Source organism: Somniosus microcephalus, chromosome 15 (assembly GCF_052327205.1).
Source record: "Somniosus microcephalus isolate GS21.2 chromosome 15, FLI_Smic_1.0, whole genome shotgun sequence".
NCBI lineage: Eukaryota > Metazoa > Chordata > Chondrichthyes > Squaliformes > Somniosidae > Somniosus > Somniosus microcephalus.
In genome coordinates this window covers 106,906,054-106,929,356 of record NC_141001.1, presented here as the reverse complement: position 1 = coordinate 106,929,356, position 23,303 = coordinate 106,906,054, and positions in this window count along the sequence as shown.

The following is a 23,303-nucleotide window of genomic DNA, read 5'->3' as shown; positions in this document are numbered from 1 at the left end:
AGGATTATTAAGCCCAGGCCTGTAAATTACTTCTTCTTCTTCTTAGGCAGTCCCTCGGAACCGAGGATGACTTGCTCCCACACTAAAAATGAGTTCTCAGGTGACTGATGAGTCCAATGCGGGACCTACAGTCTCTGTCACAGGTGGGGCAGACGGTGGTTGAAGGGGCGGGTGGGTGGGGTGCTTGGGTTGACGTGCGCTCCTTGCGCTGCCTGCACTTGGCTTGCTCCCGGCGAAGAGACTCGAGGTGTTCGGCGCCTTCCCGGATGCTTCTCCTCCACTTTGTGCAGTCTTGTGCGGATTACTACTTCAGTAACATAACCACCGCACCCTCCTCCTCGTCCTGTTTACTAGGATTCCCCACTTCCCAGTGCAAACCAACAGCGTAGAAAACTAAGGAGCAGTGAGAGGTGAGATAAGAGCAAAGCAGCAAAGGAACGCTGGTCAATGTTTAATGTAATAGAAGATGAACATCGTCTAATTCAGAGCACGTCAGGACAGGTAGAAAGAGCACACCACAGAACTTTACAAAAAAAACAAAGGCGCCTGTTAATCAAACAAACCTTCTGACATTGTACACTGGATGCTATAGCAACCATCAGGAACTGTGCAGCTTTCAGATGTGGGTGTAAAAAAAAATGCTTATGAAGCTAAGAATATCATCAGCAACAACTTGTACTTATACTGCACCTTTCACATAACTAAATAACCCAAGGACACTGCGCAGGAAGTGAGAGAACAGTTCGGAGAGGTACCCCCAAAGGTGCTGGCACAGAGGTAGGTTTTGTGGAGACTTGGGAAGGTGAGGCAGAGCGGAATCAAGGTGCAAAGATTTAGGAAGGGAATTTCAAAGGGTGACGGTGTGGTACCTGAAGGTTATCCCACGAATAATGGGATGGTGGGGGCGGGGCAGATTGGGGGTGGGGCAAGGGGAGAAGGAGGAAATGCACAGTAGACCAAGTTCAGCAGAGTGGAGGGGGTGGTTATGGGGTGGGATGTCAGGCTGGTGAAGATTGCAAAGGAAGGGTGAAGCAAGACCATGGATGAATTTTTAAAAAGTAAGATGAGGATTCTGAAGTCATTGGCCCAGTAATTCCTGTCGGGGGCTTGCCGCGCGTGCAAGCCCCCGATGTGCGCTCACCCTGCGCGCCGACATCTGAAATCTGGCCCGCAGTGGATTTCCTGTAAGTGGCCAGGTTCTGATCCCGGCGTAGTTAGTGCGATGTGCCGGCTGGGGTCAGGTGAGCACTGTTCAGCCAATCAGGGGAGGGGAAACTTCATTCATAAGTTTGATAGTAAAGACTGTCAAACTCATGAAAAGTACTGCACCCCAAAACACTACTTAAACTTTAAATAAAATTTTAAAAAGCATCCCAATAATTAAATTAACTATGAATAACTTTAAAAAACTATTTTAAACAATTAATCAAATTTTTGAAAAAAATAAATTTTTTAAAAATAGGGTCTAAAACTAAACTTACCTTACTGTAGATTCTTTAAAAATAATAAACCTGTGGAAAAAAAAATTCTAAATTGTACTAAAAGACCACTTACCTGTAAAACTAAGTACTTACGTCTGTTTTTTCCACGCGTAAAAACCGGAGGCCTTTACACATGCGCAAATCTGTAAAAATACAGGAAATCCAAGACGCACGCGCTGCCCGATACCGCGCATGCGTTCAGCCTCTTAACCCCTTGGGTCAGAGGACAGGAAATGCCGGTTTTCAGCGCATGCGCTGTGCATGCTGAAAACCGACAATTCCTCCTGGCACACGCGTGAGTACCCCGTCCTTACTCACGCGTTGTGACAGGAATTACCTCGGGTGACTGTCTGTGTGGAGTTTGCACATTCTCCCCGTGTTTGCGTGGGTTTCCTCCCACAGTCCAAAGATGTGCAGGTTAGGTTGATTGGCTATGATAAAATTGACCCTTAGTGTTAGGGGGATTAAATACGTGGGGTTACGGGGATAGGGTGGGATATGTGTTGGTGTAGGGGTTACGGGGATCGGGCGGGATATGTGTCGGTGCAGGCTCGATGGGCCGAAATGGCCTCTATCTGCACTGTGGGGTTTCTGTGATTCTGTGATTCTGTGAATATACAGGAGGGTGGAGAGCCACTGGAGGTCAGTGAGGACAGAAAAAAGAAAGACTTGCATTTATATAGCGCCTTTCACGACCACCGGACATCTCAAAGTGCTTTACAGCCAATGAAGTACTTTTGGAGTGTAGTCACTGTTGTAATGTGGGAAACATGGCAGCCAATTTGCGCAGAGCAAGCTCCCACAAACAGCAATGTGATAATGACCAGATAATCTGTTTTTGTTATGTTGATTGAGGGATAAATATTGGCCCAGGGCACCGGGGAGAACTCCCTGCTCTGCTTTGAAATAGTGCTGTGGGATCTTTAACGTCCACCTGAGAGAGCAGACAGGGCCTCGGTTTAACGTCTCATCCGAAAGACAGCACCTCCGACAGTGCAGCACTCCCTCAGCACTGCACTGGCAGTGTCAGCCCAGCTTTATGTGCTACAAGTCCCTGGAGTGAGGACTTGAAACCCACAACCTTCTGAGTCAGAGCATGAGTGTGCTACCCACTGAGCCACAGCTGACAGTGGCGATAGGTTTGTGGGGATTATTATGGGATAGATTATGAACAGCCGATGTGTTGGAGTGTATGTAGAGTAAAACTCAGGATGCCAGTGAGGAGAGCCTTTAGGGACACAGACATGGATTAGGGTCTTGGTGGTGGTAGGGTAAGGTAGGAATGTCGGTAGATGTTCTGGAGGCGTTCTTGATGATGGACTAGATGTTGGGTTTGGAGTTCAGCTAATGGTCAGACAGGACACAGAGGTTCCGCACTGCCTGTAGCTAGGAAGGGGGATGGTATCAGCGACTAAGATGTGAAGTTTCTGGCGGGATCCAGACAGGGCGGCTTCGTTTCTTGCCGATGTTCAGCAGAAGACATTTCTGGCTCATCGATGACTTGACGTCAGGCAGGCAGTTGGGTTGCACAGCAACATCCACGGAGTCAAGGTTGGTGACAAATAACAAAGTTTGGTGCCATCGGCATGTATGTAGATACTGACCTCGTGCTTGCAGGTTGATATCACAGAGGGACAGCATACAGATGAGAATAACCGGGGCCAAGGAGGGAGCCTTGGGCATGCTCGAGGTGATTGTGCGGGCACAGGAGAAGAAGCTATTGGAGGAGAGAGAAACATAGAAACATAGAAGATAGGAGCAGGAGTAGGCCATTCGGCCCCTCGAGCCTGTTCCGCCATTTAATGAGATCATGGCTGATCATCTAAATTCAGTACCCTGTCCCTACTTTCTCCCCATATCCCTTGATCCCTTTAGCCTTAAGAAATATATCTAACTCCTTCTTTAATATATTTAATGAATTGGCCTCAACTGCCTTCTGTGGTAGAGAATTCCACAGGTTCACCACTCTTTGGGTGAAAAAATTCCTCCTCATCTCTGTCCTAAATGGCTTACCCCTTATCTTTAGACTGTGACCCCTGGTTCTGGACTCCCCACCATCGGGAACATCCTTCCTGCATCTAGTCTGTCTAGTCCTGTTAGAATTTTATAAGTTTCAATGAGATCCCCTCTCATTCTTCTAAACTCTAGCAAATAGAAGCCCAATCGACCCAATCTCTCTTCATATATCATTCCTGCCATCCCAGGTATCAGTCTGGTGAATCTTCGCTGCACTCCCTCCATGGCAAGAACATCCTTCCTCAGATAAGGCGACCAAAACTGCACACAATACTCAAGGTGTGGTTTCACCAAGGCCCTGTACAACAGCAGCAAGACATCCTTGTTCCTGTACTCCAAATCTCTCGTTATGAAGCCCAACATACCATTTGCCTTCTTAACCGCCTGCTGCACCTGCATGCTTACCTTCAGCGACTGGTGCACAAGGACACCCAGGTCTTCTTGCACTTCCCCTTCTCCCAATCTATTGCCGTTCAGATAATAAGCTGCCTTCCTGTTTTTGCCACCAAAGTGGATAACCTCGCATTTATCCACATTATACTGCATCTGCCATGCATCTGCCCAATCACCCAACCTGTCCAAATCATACTGGAGTTTCTCTGCATCCTCCTCACAGCACACACACCCACCCAGCTTTGTGTCATCTGCAAACTTGGAGATATTACATCTAGTTCCCTCATCTAGATCATTAATATATAATGTGAATAACTGGGGTCCTAGCACCGATCCCTGCGGTACCCCACTAGTCACTGCCTGCCACTCGGAAAAAGACCCGTTTATTGCAACTCTTTGCTTCCTGTCTGCCAACCAGTTTTCTATCCAAGTCAGTACCTTACCCCCAATCCCATGTGCTTTAACTTTGCACGCTAATCTCTTATGCGGGACCTTATCGAAAGCCTTCTGAAAGTCCAAATACACCACATCCACTGGTTCTCCCTTATCTATTCTACCAGTTACATCTTCAAAAAATTTCAGTAGATTAGTCAAGCATGATTTACCTTTTGTAAATCCATGTTGACTTTGTCCGATCCTGTCACTGTTTTCCAAGAGATGCGCTGATTACGGTGGGACAGATAGGCGTGAAGCCATGATAGAATGGTGCTAATGAGGTAGTCATTGTGAGTGATGGGAGAGGAGGGTGTGTGAATAATATGTCAAAAGCTACAGAGAGAATGATGAGGGCTAGCACGGCACAGTCACACAGGACACTATTGGTAACTTTGATCAGGGCTATCTCGATGATGTGGCTAAGATGGAAACCAGACTGAACCCAGAGTGGGAGGAAAGAGACATGGGTGTGAACTTGGTAGCCAACGACACATTGAAGTTCCTTGGAGAGTATGCGGAGGTTAGAAGTGGGACAGTAATTAGTGAAGATGGAAGGGTTGAGAATAGGGTTATTATGGAAGGGGGTGATAATAGCTGCTAAAAGGGTGGGAAACAATGCCTGAAGAAAGTGGGAAATTAGTGATATTGGGTAGCTCTCAGTGAAGGAGAGGCAGTTGAATATTCAGGAGGGGATTGAAGTAGTATCTGGTGGTTAAACCAGAGTTCTCCCCAGTGTCCTGGCCAATATTTATCCCTCAACCAACATAACAAAAACAGATTATCTGGTCATTATCACATTGCTGCTTGTGGGAGCTTGCTGTGCACGAATTGGCTGCCGCGTTTCCTACATTACAACAATGACTTCACTTCAAAAGTACTTCATTGGCTGTAAAGTGCTTTGAGACGTCCGGTGGTCTCAAAAGGCGCTACAGAAATGCAAGTCTTTCTTTCTTTTAACCTGGAGGAAATTAGTTTGCTGAGGGGGTCAGAGCAGATGGGAAGAAACTACACCGTTGCATGGGGCTGAGGTACAAGAGGCTGGGAAGGGTCAGAGGGAGACAGGAGAGTCAGTGAGGTAGGAGGAGGCAGAGAAAGCAGAGCGGATAGCTTCCATTTTGTAGATGAAGAAATATATGAGCTCTTCACAATTAGCATCAGAGTTGAGGATGGAGGAGGGCAGAGCAGCAGATAAAAGGAGCCACCTTCTGGTGGAGGACACCAGTTTGGATTTGCCCTTGGCTTGCAGGATGATTCTGGCTCGTAAGAGGATTCGGTTAAATAAAAAAAGAAAATGCTGGAAACACTCAGCCGGTCAGGCAATGTTATGTTCATAAATAAATAGACATTCTTATTATGAACAGCTAGCTTGGAGCTAGTCATTTATTCAGCTATGTGGACTTGTATACAGCATCCATGCAGGCATCCATCTTGACTACTGCCTTGTGGGTAGCCTAGTGCATCGTGGGTAGTCCCACTCTTATATACATACAGCTCCTACATACAGCAACATACAGCTCCACCTAGTGTACCATTCTAGAATGACATGTTACTGATCATTACAGGCAGCATCTGTGGAGAGAGAAACAGAGTTACTGCTTCCAGTCCATGACCTTTGATCACAACTGGAAGAAGTTAGAGGTGTAACAGTTTATAAGCAAGTACAGAGTCAAGGTAAAAGGGGGTGAGGGGAAAGGAAAGAACAAAAGGGAAGGTCTGTGATAGGGTGGAGGGTAGGAGAGATTAAATAATAAAAGGGATGATGGTGCAAGGTAAAACAGGATGATAATGGGACAGGTAAAGAAACAAAAGATGGGTCTAGAGGAGGTGTAAATGGCAACAGCAGAATCATTACCAACAGCCGCAGTCCAAAAAAATGGGAGCAGTGGTTATGATCTGAAATTGTTGAACTCGATTTTGAGTCCAGAAGGCTGTAAAGTGTCTCATCGAAAGATGAGGTGCTGTTGTTCAAGCTTCCATTGAACTTCATTAGAACAGTGTAGGAGGCCAAAGACAAAGAGGTCAGGGTGGGTGTGGGACAGAGAATTAAGAAGTTATACTGCTTCAGCTGGTCGAACAAGATCAGAAAAAAAATACAGGACCACAAAGGACTCTGCAGTCCATCTGACTTTCCCAAAAACTCATACCTAGCAATCACCCACCCCCTCAACTATCTATCCAATTCTCCCACACTCTCTGCTTCCCTGTGCAGTCCATTCCACACATTTACCTCTGCATCAAGTAATTAAATCAGAGCCATTTCTGTACTTTCCCCATGTCCCCTGACTAGAATTTGCAAAAATCTCAAACATGTTATTGGGTTTCAATTTATCTATTCCCTTAATATCCTTGAATACTTCAATATCTGCTCTGAACCTTCTCTTTTCCAGAGTAAACAATCCCAGCCTCTTCTACCTCTCATAGCTCAGATGCCATAAGCTTAGTATCAGTTTGGTTGGTCTTTTCTGCGCTGCCTCCAATGCCTGGATATCCTTAATGCAATCAGATTTGCATGCAGTATTCCAGGTTTGGCCTTACCAGCACCTTGTACAGACTCATTATCACCTCCTGGGATGTGTGCTCCATCCCTCTTGTTAAACATCCCAAGATCTGGTTATGTTGGTGTTCAGAGAGATTTGGGTGTCCTTGTGCAAGAAACACAGAAAGCTAGCATGCAGGTACAGCAAGCAATAAGGAAGGCAAATGGCATGTTAGCCTTTATTGCAAGGAGGTTGGAGTATAAGCGTAAGGAAGTCTTGTTACAATTATACAGGGCCTTGGTGAGACTACACCTGGAGTACTGTGCACAGTTTTGGTCTCCTTATCTAAGGAAGGATATACTTGCCTTGGAGGCGGTGCAACAAAGGTTCACCAGATTGATTCCTGGGATGAGAGGGCTGTCCATATTATGTCCGTGTATGATTGAGACACGGACAGCAGGAGTTGAACAAAACAAGTCTTTACTGAAAGGAGTCAATCGGGAAACTGAAACTACAGAGGCTTACTAGCGCCTTTTATACAGGGGTGGTCACTGCCGGTACTGCAGTCTGAGACCAGTTATTCTCTTAAAGGTACATACACAACAGTCCAGTGATGAGAGATTGTGTAGAATGGGCCTGTACTCTCTGGAGTTTAGAAGAATGAGAGGTGATCTCATTGAAACATACAAGATTCTGAAGGGGATTGACAGGGTAGATGCTGAGAGGTTGTTTCCCCTGGTTGGAGTGTCTAGAACTACGGGGCATAGTCTCAGACTAAGGGATAGGCCATTTAAGACCGAGATGAGGAGGAATTTCTTCACTCAGCGGGTTGTGAATCTTTGGAATTCTCTACCCCAAAGCGCTGTGAATGCTGAGTCTTTGAGTATATTCAAGGCCGAGATCGATAGATTTTTGGACTCTAGGGGAATCAAGGGATATGGAGATCGGGCGGGAAAGTGGAGTTGAGGTCGATGATCAGCCATGATCTTATTGAATGGCGGAGCAGGCTGGAGGGACGGTTGGCCTACTCCTGCTCCTAATTCTTCTGTTCTTATGTTTATGTTATGTTCTTTCCTTATTACTGCTACAGTTGCACTGTTGGGCTCAGTGAGCTGTTCATTAATACCTCCCCGCTACCCACCCACTGCTGTTTTGTTCAGGTGATTTATATAATGGACAATACCAGTTTTACATTCGGGCGGGCAGAAAAAAATCTAACAATAAATTACTTTAAAGTGTAGTCACTGTTGTCATGTAGGCAAACGCAGTGAGAAAATTGTACACAGCAAGGTCCCACTAGCAGCAAATGAGATAAATGCCCATGCGTGGTGGTATTGGTCGAAGGATAAATGTTGGCTAGGATGCTGGGATAAGTCTCCTGCTCTTTGAATGGTGCCATGAGATTGTTTATGTTTACTTCAACGGGAAAATAGGATCTTGAAAGAAAGAAAGACTTGCATTTATATAGCGCCTTTCACGACCACCAGACATCGCAAAGCGCTTTACAGCCAATGAAGTACTTTTTGAAGTACCTCCTGGGTGGTGATGAGACCGATGTAGAATATAAATGGAAAGTTTTTAAGAACAAGATGAAAAATGTGGTAAACAATTATGTACCCAAATTCAAAAGAAGGAAATGAGGTAAGAAAAAGCCAAGGTGGCTGATTGGTTATGTACAAAGACAAATAAGATGTAAACAGAAATGTTTCTATATATTAAAGGCATTTAATACTCAACTAAACAGAGTTGAGTACAAGGAACAACTAAAGAAAATGAAGGCTGTTATTAGATCAGCAAAAAGGCTAATGGAAAAAAGGATCTTAGACAACTGTGGAAGCAATGGGAAAAGCTTTTTCAGTTATGTGAAGAGTCAGAGAACTGTCAAACACGGTATTGGGCCATTGAAGGGTGTTCAAGGACAAGTTACAAAGGACTCACTGGGCATGGCGGAACTATTAAATGAGTATTTTGCATCGGTCTTCACCCTTGAAGATGATGCTCAACTATTAGAATTTAATAATGTCACTAACAAAACTAGTATTAACATAGATGAACATATTGTTTTAGAAAGAATTAAGAACTTGAAAATAGATAGAGCAGCCATGCCGGCTGATATCCACCCGAGGGTCCTCAGGCAGATGGAGCATGTGCTGTGCCAGCCCCTAGCCTGTATTTTTAATAGCTCACTGCCTTCTGGAATGGTTCCTATAGACTGGCAGGAATGTAGTCCCCATCTTTAAAAAAGGTGACAAGACAGACCGGGTAACTATATGCCCATTAGTTTAACATCAGTAATAGGTAAGATGCTTGAAGGAATCATTAGGGATGTAATATATGAATACTTGGATAGAGAAGGACATATTAGGGACACCCAACATGGCTTCATAAAAAGGAGGTCATGTCTTACAAATCTAATTCTATTTTTTGAAGAAATTACAAAGTTGGTGGATGAGGGAAGTCCAGTAGACATTGTTTACTTAGATTTCCAAAAAGCTTTTGATGAGGTACTGCCTAAGTGGCTTCTCTATAAGATCGAAGCCTCTGGTATTAGTGGTAATATATCGAGCTGGATTCAGAGCTGGCCGGCAGGATGCAGGCAAAAAGCAGCTTAGATGGATTTGGATCTGTTTGGAGACCGGTCAGATCGGTTCCGCAGGGATCGGTGTTGGGACCGTTGCTCTTTACTATTTTTATTAATGATCTGGATGTAGGTGTTGGGGGCACAATCTGCAAATTTGCAGATGATACCAAGATCTGTGCGAAATGTAGATGATGGTCATCTGCTTCAGGCAGATTTTAATGTGCTCGGAGATTGGGCTTAAGACTGGAAAATGATGTATAGCTTAGATAAGTGCAGTGTTATGCATGTGGGTAGGGCAAATGCTCAACATTCATACACCCTTCAGGGAAAGGCATTAAAGATGGTGGGGATAGAAAGAGATTTGGGCATTCTAGTGCATACATCCTTAAAGATACATGAGCAATGCAATACCTAGAGCAAATAGGGTGTTGGGGCGTATCCATAGGACAATTGAGTACAAGATGAGGCATACTGTTTTGTCCTTGTACAAGACCTTAGTCAGGCGGCATCTGGAATACTGTGTCCAGTTTTGGTCTCCTCACATGGTGGGTGATATTGAGGCTTTGGAAAGGGTGCAGAGGAGGGCCACGAGACTAATTCCCAGTCTAAAGCATCTTAGTTATCAAGATAGGCTAAAAGAATTTGGACTCTATACCTTAGAGAAGTGTTAGACTTAGGGGGGATCTGATTGAGGTTTATAAGATAATGAAGGGAATAGATTGTGTTCCAGTTGACAGTTTATTTCAATTAAACAGGTTAGGGAGGACCAGGGGTCACTAATTTAAGTTGTATAAGGCCAGATCTAGGTTAGATGTCAGGAGGTGGTTCTTTTCCCAGAGAATAGTGGTCCTCAGGAACAGGCTGCCATCTCGTGTGGTGGACGCGGACTCGCTGAATTCCTTCAAGCGAGAGCTGGGCCTGTTTCTGGCTGGGGCGGAGATCACCTCTTACAGAAGGGTAGGTACTGCAGAGAATTCAGGGCCAGAGTGATCTCCTGGACTAGTTTTCATCGCCGAGATGGGTCGGAGAGGAATTTCCCCGATTTTCTTCCCCCAAATTAGCTTGGGTTTTTTACCTCTCCCAGGAGATCACATGGTTTCGGATGGGCTGGAGGGTATATACTGTGACACACAAGGTATCACAATTGTGTGGGACAAGCTGGATGGACCAGAGGGTCTATTACCTGTTCATCATTGCTCGTATGTGTAGTCACTGTTGTAATAGTAGGAAACACGACAGCCAATTCCCACAAACAGCAGTGTGATAATGTCCAGATAATCTGTTTTTGTTATGTTGATTGAGGGATAAATATTGGCCAGGGCACGGGGATAACTCCCCTGCTCTTCTTTGAAATTAGGGAATTCAGAAGAAATTTCTTTACCTAGAGAGTGGTGAGAATGTGGAACTCGCTAACACAGGAAGTGGTTGAAGTGAATAGTATAGATGCATTTAAGGGGAGGCTAGACAAGCATATGAGGGAGAAGGGAATAGAGGGTTATTCTGATAGATTTAGATGAGGAAAGACGGGAGGAGACTCGAGTGGAGCATAAACGGCGGCATGGACTGGTTGGGCTGAATGGCCTGTTTCTGTGCCGTATATCCTATATAATCCTAGGAAATTAAGCCATGGAATCTTTTTCATCCACTTGAAAGTGCAGACAGGGCCTTGGTTTAACATCTTATCTGAAAGACGGCACCTCCAACTGTGCAAACCTCCCTCAGTACTGCATTGGAGTGTCAGCCTGGATGTTTGTGCTCAAGTCTCTGGGGTGGGATTTGAACCCACAACCTTCTGACTCAGTAGGCAAGAGTGCTACCCACTGAGCCACTTGGTTTACCCAAAAGACAATGCAGCACTCTCTCAGTACTGCACAGAAGTTCTCCTGCAAAAAGCAGATGTCCTCTGTATCTTTAACAGTTCACTCCATGCTCTAAGAAGATGGAACAGTATTTGACTCCCGGTCCAGGTTGTTCTGAGGAGACTTGGTCTGGTGCATTTAACTGTGCTCAGGCACAAAGCATCAAATGGGAAAAACAATTCTGTCGTGTTGGATTCCCCCCAGTAGTTAGGTGGATTTTTCAGGCAGGGAATGCTTTCATTTGACCTCAGCTTCTTTAAAAAGAAATTAGAGATGCAATCAAGATGATATATCATAAGTGAGCACAGAGTGCTCTGACTAAAGGAATGACGATGAATGAAGATATCTCATCTTATATTCACTAGAGTTTAGAAGAATGAGAGGGGATCTCATTGAAAGTTGTAAAATTCTAACAGGACTAGACAGACTAGATGCAGGAAGGATGTTCCCGATGGTCGGGGAGTCCAGAACCAGGGGCCACAGTCTAAGGATAAGGGGTAAGCCATTTAGGACAGAGATGAGGAGGAATTTCTTCACCCAGAGAGTGGTGAACCTGTGGAATTCTCTACCACACAAAGCAGTAGAGGCCAATTCATTAAATATATTCAAGAAGGAGTTAGATATATTTCTTAAGGCTGAAGGGATCAAGGGATATGGGGAGAAAGCAGGGACAGGGTACTGAATTTGGATGATTAGCCATGATCGCATTAAATGGCGGAGCAGGCTCGAGGGGCCGAATGGCCTACTCCTGCTCCTATCTTCTATGTTTCTAATGAGAAACCGATGAGAAAACACCACAGTATTTAAATGGAGAAGCAAAAATAAACGATAGAAATTATTTCACCTCCGGGGTCTGGTTGCCTTTAGAGCACTCACTACATACATAATCTTAGAAAAATCATATTGCTTAGTGAACATATAAAGCATACGAATTATACTAAATCTGTGCAATTGTCTCTGTCCATCAGTTAGAGTTTTGCATTTATCATGGGTTTCCAGTAAAATGCAATCCTTTCTGCTCTGATCCACCCGTCTGTTTTAAGTGTCACTGGACTTAACAGACTGAAATTGTAAAATTGCTGGAGTCTCTGGGTGGAAAGTAATTTTACATGCGACTTGTCCATCATCGGCAGAAAATCCCACAAGTCTGCCAGTTTGGGTAAATGATTAACCTTTGAAACTGTCAGTCATAGCATGTCAACCCCTATATGCTAAAAAAAACACACACACCGAGGCAGTCACTTTGCAGCCTTGGGCAAGACAGGCTCATGAATGATTTAAATTCTACCCATGAATTCGGGTCACTCAACTCTACACCTCTGCAACGACAAAAAAAAAATAGAGAGTGAGAGTAAAGAGATCTTTAAGTAATTGTTTTTCTTGATTGTATGCCGTGTTAACTAACCGTACCATGTAGGAACAATAGATGAACATGCCCCAGTCATCAAATAATAGCAACCCATGATGAATATCATTAGATGTTAACACAATTACTGAAACCACCAAGTGGAAAACCAAAAGGAAAAGAAGCTTTATGAAAATAATATCATAGAATAGTACAGCACAGAAGGAGGCCATTCGGCCCATCAAGTCTGCACCGGCTCTTTCGAAGAGCAATCCAGTCAGTCCCACTCCCCCGCTCTTTCCCCATATCCTGCAATTTTTTCTCCTTCAAGTATTTATCCAATTCCCTTTTGAAAGCTACTATTGACTCTGTGTCCACCACCCTATCAGGAAGCGCATTCCAAATCCTAACCACTCGTTGCGTAAAACAGTTTTTCCTCATGTCGCCTCTGGTTCTTTTGTCAATCTCCTTAAATCTGTGCCCTTTGGTAATCGACCCTTCAGTCATTGGAATCAGTTACTCTTTATTTACCCTTCATGATTTTAACCATCTCTAACAAATCTCCTCTTAGCCTTCTCTGCTCCAAGGAGCAATACTCGAAGGGAAATAATTTGCAAGGCTATGGGGAAAGAACAAGAGGAGTGGAACTAATTGGACGGCTCTTTCAAAGAGCCGGCACAGGCACAATGGGCTGAATGGCCTCCTTCTGTGCTGCATCATTCTATGATTCTGTGAAAAGCAGTACAATCATATCACATGGTACAATTTTAGCTGGGACACATTGGTGTCCCGAAAAGATCTCCAAAGCTTTCCATAATCATATTGATTATAAAAGCTCTAGATTCATTTGTGAAGTGTGCTGTTCTATAGTAAGCTGCCAGATGTTCTGAGTAATAAGATTAATCCGATCTTTGTGGTCATGTTCTGGCATAAGGGGAAATGACTCATGAACTGAAGAGACATAAAATTTGTATTATTACCAACAGTATTCAACTAAGGATAATAACTGGTGTAAAGTTGTTTAGTTTATATTTTCTGTTTGGTGTTATGATCCGTACACGATAAATATTAACTAGGTTTCAGCAAGCTGATTGCAGCATTCGAACCGGTAATCATATCTGCAACGATGATCTTAAGTTCATCTAGCGTGGCTAGGATAAGTTCCAAAATTGATGGTCTATAAATAAAAGCACATTCCTTTAAGGTCTGTAGGTGGTGAGAGGTGTGAATAAATATTATACCTTGCTACTCCCAGTGCATGAAGAGAACGAAACAGAAGATTGGGCAGTTAGAAAGTCTTGCTGTATAGTTCTTATATTAAAAAGGCCGCCGCAAATCGCAATCGTTTTCTGGCCATAAATGTGTAATTTTTTGTCCACGGCAAGTGACTTCAGCTACTCTATTATTGAGAGTGGCTCCTATTGGAGCTGTCACAGTGGCTGTGCATTCCTTAGCTAGGTGTAAGCATTAGATTGGCCGCCTGCTTGCCAACTGGGATTATGTATGTCCTCAGGAGGGATAACAATTAGATAAAAGACATGGATCCACTGGGAGCTTGACGAATTTCACCGGTCTCAGGATAGCTTTAATTGCGGGCATGCCCAAAAGACACGTGAGCTGTGGACTTTCCAACCTGCATCCTTGCCAAGAGGCGGAGTCTCGCTCCCATCCATTTTATAAAACGAGCGTGTGCCATATCCTCAATCAACACCTTTTAATTGTGTTGCTTTAGCTCTGCTGCAGGAAAGACACCTGGGATGCTAAGGTTTCTATCTCCTCGTACTCATTTGAATTTGTTTGGCCCAGATCCCAATCCCAAGCCTCCCCGACGCCAGTGGCTGAGTTATCTAGCACACCAATAATGATTTTCTGTATTTTCAACATGATCTTGGTTTCCTGTATTGGTTGAAACAAAGAGAAAAAATGAAATATCTGCCATTGCATCTGCTTGTCCGCATAATGGCCTAGATACAATGTAAGTGCTAAAATTGTGCGAATTGGAGTGTCTGCAAATGTCAAGATGCGCGGAGCATTTGGATTAACTCTCAGCCTGCCAATTGTAGATTCACCTTATGTATTTTGAGTGGCTTATGGAGTTCCACAAGTTAAAAAGCTAAAGGCATCAGGAAGAGCACTACCAAAGGCTATCTAAAGCTACTCTGCCCCCCAGCTATTCAAAGCTCAGCAACACAACTACAAGAGTAAGAGACAATATAAACAGAAAATGCTGGCAATACTCAGCAAGTCGGGCAGCATTAGTGCAGAGAGAAACAGAGTTAACTTTTCAGGTCGATGACCTTTTGTCGGAACAGGAACGTGAGGTTTGTTTTCCATTTCCCCACAATCAGCCTCCTTATAGGGGTAATTTCACAACACTCTCCTGTATGCAATGGAAAATCAGAGGCCACGTACCGTGGCTCGGTGGATAGCGCTCTCAACTCTGCCTCAGTAGATTGTGGGTTCAAGTCCCACTCCAGGGACTTGAGCACAAAAATCCAGGCTGACACTCCCAGTGTAGTATTGAGGGAGTGCTGCACTGTCAGAGGTGCTGTCTTTCAGATGAGATGTTATCATGAGTACCAGTCTGCTCTCTCAGGTGGACGTAAAAGATCCCATGGCACTATTTCGAAGAAGAGCAGGAGAATTCTCCCCAGTGTCCTGGCCAATATTTATCTCTCAATCAACATCACAAAAAAAACAGATTATCTGGCCATTATCAAATTGCTGTTTGTGGGAGCTTGCTGTGAGTAAATTGGATGTCATGTTTCCTACATTACAACAGTGACTACACTTCAAAAAGTTCTTCATTGGCTGTAAAGTGCTTTGGGAACATCGTGAATGGTGCTATATAAATGTAAGTCTTTCATTTTTGTTTGTTTTACCTGCGATGTGCTCTTGGTGAATGCTGGGATGAATTGCATTGGAGAGGGTGCAGAGGAGATTCATCAGGATGTTACCTGGGCTGGAGCGCTTCAGCTATGAAGAGAGACTGGACAGGCTGGGATTGTTTTCCTTAGAGCAGAGAAGGCTGAGGGGGCACCTGATTGAGGTGTACAAAATTATGAGGGGCATAGATAGGGTAGATAAAAAGGAACTTTTCCCCTTAGTAGAGGGGTCAATAACCAGGAGGCATAGTTTCATGGTAAGGGGCAGGAGGTTTAGAGGGGATTTGAGGAAAAACCTTTTCACCCAGAGGGTGGTTGGAATCTGGAACTCACTGCCTGAAAGGATGGTAGAGGCAGGAACCCTCACAACATTCAAGAAGCATTTAGATGAGCACTTGAAACACCATAGCATACAAGGCTACGGACCAAGTGCTGGAAAATGGGATTAGAAGAGACAGGGCTTCATGGCCGGCGTGGACACAATGGGCCGAAGGGCCTCTTTCTGTGCTGTATGACTCTAAAAGCTGAATATAGGGAGTTAGGAGGTAAATTAAAAAATAGGACCTCAAAGGTAGTAATCTCAGGATTGCTACCAGTGCCACGTGCTAGTCAGAGTAGAAATAGAAAGATATTTCAGCTGAATACTTGGCTAGAGGAATGGTGCAAGGGGGAGGGATTCAAATTCCTGGGACATTGGAACCGGTTCTGGGGGAGGTGGGACCAGTACAAACTGGACGGTTTGCACCTGGGCATGACTGGGACTGATGTCCTAGGGGGAGTGTTTGCTGGTGCTCTGGGGGAGGGTTTAAACTAAAATGGCAGGGGGTTGGGAACCTGTGCAGGGAGACAGAGGAAAGGGAAACAAGGATAGAAGCAAAAGACAGGAAGGAGAAAAGCAAAGTTGGCAGTCAGAGAAATCAAGGGTTTAAATCAAACATGGCCACAGTAAATAAGAATTCTAAAAGATCTAAGAGTGTTAAAAAAACAAGCCTGAAGGCTTTGTGTCTTAATGCAAGGAGCATTCGTAATAAGGTGGATGAATTAGCTGCACAAATAGAGGTAAACGGATATGATATGATTAGGATTACGGAAAGATGGCTCCAGGGTGACCAAGGCTGGGAACTCAACATCCAGGGATATTCAATATTCAGGAAAGACAGGCAAAATGGAAAAGGAGGTGGGGTAGCATTGCTGGTTAAAGAGGGGATTAACACAATTGTAAGGAAGGATACTAGATCTGATGATGTGGAATCTGTATGGGTAGAACTGAGAAATACCAAGGGGCAGAAAACATTAGTGGGAGTGGTATACAGACCCCCAAACAGTAATGCGGAGGTTGGGGATGGCATTAAACGGGAAATTAGACACGCGTGCAATAAGGGCACAGCAATTATCATGGGTGACTTTAATCTACATATAGATTGGGCCAACCAAATTAGCAACAATACTGTGCAGGAGGAATTCCTGGAGTGTATACGGGATGGTTTCCTGGACCAATATGTCGAGGAACCAACCAGACATCAGGCCATCTTAGATTGGGCATTATGTAATCAGAAAGGATTAATTAGCAATCTTATTGTGCGAGGCCCCTTGGGGCGGAGCGATCATAATATGATCGAATTCTTCATTAAGATGGAGAGTGAAGTAGTTGACTCAGAGACTAGGGTCCTGAATTTAAATAAAGGAAACTACGATGGTATGAGGCGCGAGTTGGGTAGGATTGATTGGGGAATGTTACTCAAAGGGTTGACGGTGGATAGGCAATGGCAAACATTCAAAGATCGCATGCATGAACTATAGAATTTGTTCATCCCTGTTTGGCATAAAAATAAAACAAAAAAGGTGACTCAACCATGGCTAATAAGGGAAATTAGGGATAGCATAAGATCCAAGGAAGAGGACAAATAAATTGGCCAGAAAAAGCAGCAAATCTGAGGATTGGGAGCAGTTTAGGATTCAGCAAAGGAGGACAAAGGGATTAATTAAGAGGGAGAAAATAGAGTATGAGAATAAGCTTGCAGGGAACATAAAAACTGACTGTAAAAGCTTTTATAGATAAGTGAAGAGAAAAAGATTGGTGAAGTCAAGCATAGGTCCCTTGCAGTCAGAATCAGGGGATTTTATAATGGGGAACAAAGAAATGGCACACCAATTAAATACATACTTTGGTTCTGTCTTCACAAAGGAGGACACAAATAACCTCCAAGAGATGTCGGGGAACATAGGGTCTAATGAGAGGGAAGAACTGAATGAAATCAGTATTTGTAGGGAAATGTTGTTAGGGAAATTGACGGGATTGAAGGCTGATAATCCCCCAAGGCCTGATAATGTACATCCTAGGGTACTTAAGGAAGTGGCCCTAGAAATAGTAGATGCATTGCTGGTCATCTTCCAAAATTCTATAGACTCTGGAACAGTTCCCATGGATTGGAGAGTAGTTAATGTTACCCCACTGTTCAAAAAAGGTGGTAGAGAGAAAACGGGGAATTATAGACCGGTAAGCCTGACATCGGTAGTGGGGAAAATGCTAGAGTCCATTATCAAAGATGTAATAGCAGAGCACTTGGAAAACAGTGACAGGATCGGACAAAGTCAACATGGATTTACAAAAGGTAAATTGTGCTTGACTAATCTACTGGAATTTTTTGAGCATATAACTGGTAGAATAGATAAGGGAGAACCAGTGGATGTGGTGTATTTGGACTTTCAGAAGGCTTTCGATAAGGTCCCGCATAAGAGATTAGCGTGTAAAGTTAAAGCACATGGGATTGGGGGCAAGGTACTGATTTGGGTAGAGAACTGGTTGGCAGACAGGAAGCAAAGAGTTGGACATAAGAACATAAGAACATAAGAAGTAGGAGCATGAGTAGGCCCCTCGGGCCTGCTCCGCCATTCAATAGGATCATGGCTGATCCGAACCTAGACTTTTTTTTATTCATTGATGGGATGTGGGCGTCGCTGGCTAGGCCTGCATTTAGTGCCCATCCCTAATTGCCCTTGAGAAGATGGTGGTGAGCCGCCTTCTTGAACCGCTGCAGTCCATATGGTGTAGGTACGCCCACAATGCTGTTAGGAAGGGAGTTCCAGGATTTTGGCCCAGCGACAGTGAAGGAATGGCGATACAGGTCCAAGTCAGGATGGTGTGTGGCTTGGAGAGGAACTTGTAGGTGGTGATGTTCCCATGCGTCTGCTGCCCTTGTCCTTCTAAGTAGTAGAGGTCGCGGGTTTGGAAGGTGCTGTTGAAGGAGCTTTGGCGAGTTGCTGCAGTGCATCTTGTAGATGGTACACACTGCAGCCACAGTGCGCCGGTGGTGGAGGGATGTGAATGTTGAAGGTGGTGGATGGAGTGCCAATCAAGCGAGCTGCTTTATCCTGAATGGTGTCGAGCTTCTTGAGTGTTGTTGGAGCTGCACTCATCCAGGCAAGTGGAGAGTATTCCATCACACTCCTGACTTGTGCCTTTTAGATGGTGGAAAGGCTTTGGGGAGTCAGGAGGTGAGACACTCGCCGCAGAATTCCCAGCCTCTGGCCTGCTCTTGTAGCCACAGTATTTATATGGCTGGTCCAGTTCAGTTTCTGATCAATGGTAACCCCCAGGATGTTGATAGTGGGGGATTCAGCGATGGTAATGCAATTGAATGTCAAGGGGAGATGGTTAGAGTCTCACTTGTTGGAGATGGTCATTGCCCGGCACTTGTGTGGTGCGAATGTTACTTGCCACTTGTCAGCCCAAGTCTGAATGTTGTCCAGGTCTTGCTGCATATGGACACGGACTGCGTCAGTATCTGACGAGTCTCGAATGGTGCTGAACAGTGTGCAATCATCAGCGAACATCCCCACTTCTGACCTTATGATGGAGGGAAGGTCATTGATGAAACAGCTGAAGATGGTTGGGCCTAGGACACTGCCCTGAGGAACTCCTGCAGTGATGTCATGTGATTGAGATGAATGACCTCCAACAACCACAGCCAACTTCCTTTGTGCTAGGTATGATTCCAACCAATGGAGAGTTTTCCCCTTGATTCCCATTGACTTCAGTTTTGCTAGGGCTCCTTGATGCCACACTCGATCAAATGCTGCCTTGATGTCAAGGGCAGTCACTCTCACCTCACCTCTTGAGTTCAGCTCTTTTGTCCATGTTTGGACCAAGGCTGTAATGAGGTCAGGAGCTGAGTGGCCCTGGCGGAAACCAAACTGGGCGTCAGTTAGCAAGTTATTGCTGAGTAAGTGCCGCTTGATAGCACTGTCGACGACACCTTCCATCACTTTGCTGATGATTGAGAGTAGACTGATGGGACGGTAATTGGCCAGGTCGGATTTGTCCTGCTTTTTGTAGACAGGACATACTTGGGCAATTTTCCACATTGCCGGGTAGATGCCAGTGTTGTAGCTGTACTGGAACAGCTTGGCTAGGGGCGCAGCTAGTTCTGGAGCACAAGTCTTCAGTACTATTGCCGGAATGTTGTCAGGGCCCATAGCCTTTGCAGTATCCAGTGTCTTCAGCCGTTTCTTGACATCACGTGGAGTGAATTGAATGGGCTGAAGACTGGCATCTGTGATGCTGAGGACCTCAGGAGGAGGCCGAGATGGATCATCCACTCGGCACTCCTGGCTGAAGATAGTTGCAAATGCTTCAGCCTTGTCTTTTGCACTCACGTGCTGGGCTCCACCATCATTGAGGATGGGGATATTTTTGGAGCCTCCTCCTCCTGTTAACTGTTTAATTGTCCACCACCACTCACGACTGGATGTGGCAGGACTGCAGAGCTTTGATTTGATCCGATGGTTGTGAGATCGCTTAGCTCTGCCTATCACGCCCACTTCTCTGCCCGCTCCCCATAACCCTTAATTCCCTTGTCAGCTAGGAATCTGTCTATCTCCGTTTTAAATTTATTTAATGTCGCAGCTTCCACAGCTCTCTGAGGGAGCAAATTCCATAGATTTACTACCCTCTGAGTGAAGAAGTTTCTCCTCATCTCAGTTTTGAAACAGCAGCCCCTTATTCTAAGATTATGCCCCCTAGTTATAGTCTCACCCATCAGTGGAAACATCCTCCCTGCATCCACCCGATCAAGCGAATAAACGGGTCTTTTTCCGAGTGGCAGGCAGTGACTAGTGGGGTACTGCAGGGATCGGTCCTTGGACCCCAGCTATTCACAATATATATTAATGATCTAGACAAGGAAACTAGATGTAATATCGCCAAGTTTGCAGACGACACAAAGCTGGGTGGGCGTGTGTGCTGTGAGGAGGATGCTGAGAAACTCCAGTATGATTTGGACAGGTTGGGTGATTGGGCAGATGCATGGCAAATGCAGTATAATGTGGATAAATGCGAGGTTATCCACTTCAGTGGCAAAAGCAGGAAGGCAGATTATGATCTGAATGGCAATAGATTGGGAGAAGGGGAAGTGCAATGAGACCTGGGTGTCCTTGTGCACCAGTCGCTGAAGGTAAGCATGCAGGTGCAGCAGGCGGTTAAGAGGGCAAATGGTATGTTGGCCTTCACAGCGAGAGGATTCGAGTACAGGAGCAAGGATGTCTTGCTGCAGTTGTACAGGGCCTTGGTGAGACCACACCTTGAGTATTGTGTGCAGTTTTGGTCGCCTTATCTGAGGAAGGATGTTTTTGCCATGGAGGAGGTGCAGCGAAGATTCACCAGACTGATACCTGGGATGGCAGGAATGACGTATAAGGAGAAATTGGGTCGATTGGGCTTATACTCGCTGGAGTTTAGAAGAATGAGAGGGGATCTCATTGAAACTTATAAAATTCTAACAGGACTAGACAGACTAGATGCAGGAAGGATGTTCCTGATGGCGGGGGAGTTCAGAACCAGGGGCCACAGTCGAAAGATAAGGGGTAAGCCATTTAGGACTGAGATGAGGAGGAATTTCTTCACCCAGACAGTGGTGAACCTGTGGAATTCTCTACCACAGAAGGCCGTTGAGGCCAATTCATTAAATATATTCAAGAAGGAGTTAGATATATTTATTAAGGCTGAAGGGATCAAGGGATATGGGGAGAAGGCAGGGACAGGGTACTGAATTTGGATGATCAGCCATGATCTCATTGAATGGCGGAGCAGGCTCGAGGGACCGAATGGCCTACTCCTGCTCCTATCTTCTAAGTTTCTGTGACTCTATGACTCTGCATCGCAAAATCACCCCTTATATCCCATCCATCCTTTTGAACTCTCTCTACAAGTTTATCAATCTATGGATGCTAAAAACTAGGTGGGGACTCCAAATTCATTTCAATCATATTTTCAGTCTGGAGTGAGCTCAAACCTGCGTTGGAGAGTGAAAAGACAAGTAGATCTTGACTTTTGTGCGATAGTATAAAAACGGGTGATAGCCAGTCGGCAGCCCCTTTTACATCTCTCCTGATTTGTATTTCCATTTACTTCAATGGAAATAAAAAAATCTGGACAGATGTAAAACGAGTTGCTGACTCGCTGGCACCCATTTTTCATGATTCGCACAAAGTCAAAGTCTACTCCAGTGTGCTAGCCCATTGCATCCAGATGCTTTTGCTGGTATTGGCCTTGAGCCAAACCCTTGCCTTGGTACTTGCCAAAAAGACCCCAGAGAGAGCTTAAAGGTTGAGGAATGAATTTGTGCTCTTCTAATCCTTTCCATCCTTTAAATCGCTAAAAAATATTAAGGCCTAGAAATTGAGTTTGCGCTGCGCCAGGGCTTTAGCGCCGGAAGTTAGCGCCGGCGCTAAGTCCTTTTGCGCGCGCCAAAAATTCAGTAGCGCCGCGCCCAAACGGCTGCCGGCGCTACTGAAGGGTTTTAGCGCCTGAAAACTGGCGCAACGCGCCGCATTGCGGCGCTATTCCGGCGCTGCGGCGCCCGCTGCGGTGCGGCAGGCTCGGGAAGTGCAGGCCTCCTCCTTCCGTTAAGGAGGAGCTGCCTGCACCCGGCCGCGGCCCGCGCAAATCTCTTCAAAAATGAGCCCGGCACCTCGGACAAGTGCCGGGCTTGCATCTGTTCCGGGGGGGGGGGGGGGAGAAGTCCGGGGAGGGAGCTGCGGGCAGGCGGCCGGCGGGAAAGCGGCCGGCCGCCGCGCCTCCTTAAAGCGCCGGCGCAGACTCCGGCAACACTCGTTTGCCGGAGTCTTAGTTGCGGCTGCCACTGGCGAGGCGGCCGCAACTGAATTTCGGCTTGGGGCCGGGTTACCACGGCAACCGGGATGCTGCGCACACCGATGACGTCATCAGTGCCGGCGCAGCGCTACCGGTCTACCGCCGCGGAAGGGCCCCAGGCAATTTAGGAACCGGCGCCAATTGCAGCGCTAGGCCCTCTAGCGCCGCAAAATCGGTGCTAAGGGCACTGAATTTCTAGGCCTAAATGTTTTGCATCTGCCCAGTGGTTACAGGGTGGCCCAGCATGGGAAAGTGGCCACTAGCTCTGTAACTCCCTCCCTAACAGCTCTGTGGGAGTACCTTCACCACACGGACTGCAGCGGTTCAAGAAGGCGGCTCACCACCACCTTCTGTAGGTCAATTAGGGATGGACAATAAATGCTGGCCTTGCCAGCGATGCCCACATCCCAGGAACGAATTTTAAAAAATTTCCATAGGGCGCAAAGTATGCTGATTGGTTGTTTTCTTTAAGCAAACATCAAATTCGAACCAATCAAAAAGCACTTAAACACATTTCATTATCTCTTAAAGAATATTTCATTCATAAAAAAGGACCCAATCACATCACTGAACTCCCCCCATGTTAGTTTCTCAACCCCTCCCCCCCTACCCACCCTCCTCCTATTATATAACCTAAATATTACATTTATAGGGTAATAAACACAAAGGGGTAGATTTTTG